Genomic DNA, 4531 nt, shown 5'->3' with positions numbered 1-4531 from the left:
TTATATGTGGATGACATATTGTTGATTGGAAATGATATAGAATTTCTGGATAGCATAAAGGGATACTTGAATAAGAGTTTTTCAATGAAAGACCTCGGTGAAGCTGCTTATATATTGGGCATCAAGATCTATAGAGATAGATCAAGACGCTTAATTGGACTTTCACAAAGCACATACCTTGACAAAGTTTTGAAGAAGTTCAAAATGGATCAAGCAAAGAAAGGGTTCTTGCCTGTGTTACAAGGTGTGAAGTTGAGTAAGACTCAATGCCCGACCACTGCAGAAGATAGAGAGAAAATGAAAGATGTTCCCTATGCTTCAGCCATACGCTCTATCATGTATGCAATGCTGTGTACCAGACCTGATGTGTGCCTTGCTATAAGTCTAGCAGGGAGGTACCAAAGTAATCCAGGAGTGGATCACTGGACATCGGTCAAGAACATCCTGAAATACCTGAAAAGGACTAAGGATATGTTTCTCGTTTATGGAGGTGACAAAGAGCTCATCATAAATGGTTACATTGATGCAAGCTTTGACACTGATCCGGATGATTCTAAATCACAAACCGGATACGTGTTTACATTGAACGTGGAGCTGTCAGTTGGTGCAGTTCTAAACAAAGCGTCGTGGCGGGATCTACGTGTGAAGTGGAGTACATAGCTGCTTCGGAAGCAGCAAATGAAGGAGTCTGGATGAAGGAGTTCATATCCGATCTAGGTGTCATACCTAGTGCATCGGGTCCAATGAAAATCTTTTGTGACAATACTGGTGCAATTGCCTTGGCGAAGGAATCCAGATTTCACAAGAGAACCAAGCACATCAAGAGATGCTTCAATTCCATCTGGGATTTAGTCCAGGTGGGAGACATAGAAATTTGCAAGATACATACGGATCTGTATGTTGCAGACCCGTTGACTAAGCCTCTTCCATGAGCAAAACATGATCAGCACCAAGGCTCCATGGGTGTTAGAATCATTACAGTGTAAACTAGATTATTGACTCTAGTGCAAGTGGGAGACTGAAGGAAATATGCCCTAGAGGCAATAATAAAGTTATTATTTATTTCCTTATATCATGATAAATGTTTATTATTCATGCTAGAATTGTATTAACCGGAAACATGGTACATGTGTGAATACATAGACAAACAGAGTGTCACTAGTATATCTCTACTTGACTAGCTCGTTGATTAAAGATGGTTATGTTTCCTAACCATAGACATGAGTTGTCATTTGATTAACGGGATCACATCATTAGGAGAATGATGTGATTGACTTGACCCATTCCGTTAGCTTAGCACCCGATCGTTTAGTATGTTGCTATTGCTTTCTTCATGACTTATACATGTTCCTATGACTATGAGATTATGCGACTCCTGTTTACCGGAGGAACACTTTGTGTGCAACCAAACATCACAACGTAACTGTGTGATTATAAAGGTGCTCTACAGGTGTCTCCGAAGGTACTTGTTGGGTTGGCGTATTTCGGGATTAGGATTTGTCACTCCGATTGTCGGAGAGGTATCTCTGGGCCCTCTCGGTAATGCACATCACTTAAGCCTTGCAAGCATTGCAACTAATGACTTAGTTGCGGGATGATGTATTACAGAACGAGTAATGAGACTTGCCGGTAACGAGATTGAACTAGGTATTGAGATACCGACGATCGAATCTCGGGCAAGTAACATACCGATGACAAAAGGAACAACGTATGTTGTTATGCGGTTTGACCGATAAAGATCTTCATAGAATATGTAGGAGCCAATATGAGCATCTAGGTTCCGCTATTGGTTATTGACCCGAGACATGTCTCGGTCATGTCTACATAGTTCTCGAACCAGTAGGGTCCGCACGCTTAACGTTTCGATGACAGTTATATTATGAGTTTATATGTTTTGATGTACTGAAGGTTGTTCGGAGTCTCGGATGTGATCACGGACATGATGAGGAGTCTTGAAATGGTTGAGACATGAAGATTGATATATTGGAAGACTATGTTTGGATATCGGAAGCGTTCCGGGTGAAATCGGGATTTTACCGGAGTACTGGAGGGGTTACCGGAACCCCCCGGGGGTTAAATGGGCCATAGTGGGCCTTAGTGGAGAATAGCAGAGGCGGCCAGGGCAAGGGCCGCGTGCCCCTCCCCCTAGTCCGAATAGGATAAGGAGAGGGGGGCGGCGCCCCCCTTTCCTTCTTCTCCTCCACCTCTTTCCCTCTCCACTCCTAGTCCAACAAGGAAAAGGGAGGGAGTCCTACTCCCGGTAGGAGTAGGACTCATCTTGGCGCGCCCCCTCTAGGCCGGCCGCACCTCCCCCTTGCTCCTTTATATACGGGGGCAGGGGGCACCCTAGAGACACAACAATTGATCGTTTAATCTTTTAGTCGTGTGCGGTGCCCCCTCCACCATAGTCCACCTCAATAATACCGTAGCGGTGCTTAGGCGAAGCCCTGCGTCGGTAGAACATCATCATCGTCACCACGCCGTCATGCTGACGAAACTCTCCCTCAACACTCGGTTGGATTGGAGTTCGAGGGACGTCATCGGGCTGAACGTGTGCTGAACTCGGAGGTGCCGCGCGTTCAGTAATTGATCGGTGGGATCGTGAAGACGTACGACTACATCAACCGCGTTGTGCTAACGCTTCCGCTTTCAGTCTATGAGGGTACATGGATAACACTCTCCCCTCTCGTTGCTATGCATCACCATGATCTTGCGTGTGCGTAGGATTTTTTTTGAAATTACTACGTTCCCCAACAGGAACAACGTATGTTGTTATGCGGTTTGACCGATAAAGATCTTCATAGAATATGTAGGAACCAATATGAGCATCCAGGTTCCGCTATTGGTTATTGACCGGAAGTGAATCTCGGTCATGTCTACATAGTTCTCGAACTCGTAGGGTCCGCACGCTTAGCGTTTGATGACGATTGGTATTATGAGTTTATGTGTTTTGATGTAGCGAAGGTAGTTTGGAGTCCAGGATGTGATCACGGACATAACGAGGAGTCTCAATGGTCGAGACATAAAGGTTGATATATTGGACGACTATATTCGGACACCGGAAATGTCCTGGAGAAGTTTCGAATAAACCTGGAGTGTCGAAGGGTTACCGGAACCCCCCGGGGGAACTAATGGGCCTCATGGGCCTTAGTGGAGGGAGAGAGGGGCGGCTAGGGCAGGCCGCACGCCCCTTCCCCTTGGGTCCGAATTGGACTAGGCAAGGGGGGCCCTTTCCTTCTCCCTCTCTCCTTCTCCTTCCTTTCCCCTCTCTTCCCTTGTTGGAAACCTACTAGGAATAGGATTCCTAGTAGGAATCCTACTTGGGGCGCTGCTACCTCCTGAGCACTGCATTGGTTTTCCCTTGAAGAGGAAAGGGTGATGCAGCAAAGTAGCGTAAGTATTTCCCTCAGTTTTTGAGAACCAAGGTATCAATCCAGTAGGAGGCTACGTGTGAGTCCCTCGCACCTACACAAAACAAATAAATCCTCGCAACCAACACGATAAGGGGTTGTCAATCCCTACACGGTCACTTACGAGAGTGAGATCTGATAGATATGATAAGATAATATTTTTGGTATTTTTATGATAAAGATGCAAAGTAAAATAAAAGGCAATGAAAATAACTAAGTGTTGGAAGATTAATATGATGGAAGATAGACCCGGGGGCCATAGGTTTCACTAGTGGCTTCTCTCAAGAGCATAAGTATTTTACGGTGGGTGAACAAATTACTGTTGAGCAATTGACAGAATTGAGCATAGTTATGAGAATATCTAGGTATGATCATGTATATAGGCATCACGTTCGAGACAAGTAGACCGACTCCTGCCTGCATCTACTACTATTACTCCACACATCGACCGCTATCCAGCATGCATCTAGAGTATTAAGTTCATAAGAACAGAGTAACGCTTTAAGCAAGATGACATGATGTAGAGAGATAAATTCATGCAATATGATAAAAAACCCATCTTGTTATCCTCGATGGCAACAATACAATACGTGCCTTGCTGCCCCTACTGTCACTGGGAAAGGACACCGCAAGATTGAACCCAAAGCTAAGCACTTCTCCCATTGCAAGAAAGATCAATCTAGTAGGCCAAACCAAACTAATAATTCGAAGAGACTTGCAAAGATAACCAATCATACATAAAAGAATTCAGAAGATCCAAATATTGTTCATAGATAAACTTGATCATAAACCCACAATTCATCGGTCTCAACAAACACACCGCAAAAGAAGATTACATCGAATAGATCTGCATGAGAGAGGGGGAGAACATTGTATTGAGATCCAAAAAGAGAGAAGAAGCCATCTAGCTAATAACTATGGACCCGAAGGTCTAAGGTAAACAACTCACACATCATCGGAGGGGCTATGGTGCTGATGTAGAAGCCCTCCGTGATCGATGCCCCCTCCGGCGGAGCTCCGGAACAGGCCCCAAGATGATATCTCATGGATACAGAAAGTTACGGCGGTGGAATTAGGGTTTTGGCTCCGTTTTTGATCGTTTGGGGGTATGTAGGTATATA

The sequence above is a fragment of the Triticum aestivum genome, chromosome 3A (genome assembly GCF_018294505.1).
Source record: "Triticum aestivum cultivar Chinese Spring chromosome 3A, IWGSC CS RefSeq v2.1, whole genome shotgun sequence".
In the NCBI taxonomy this organism is placed as follows: domain Eukaryota; kingdom Viridiplantae; phylum Streptophyta; class Magnoliopsida; order Poales; family Poaceae; genus Triticum; species Triticum aestivum.
This window is presented reverse-complemented; position numbering follows the sequence as displayed.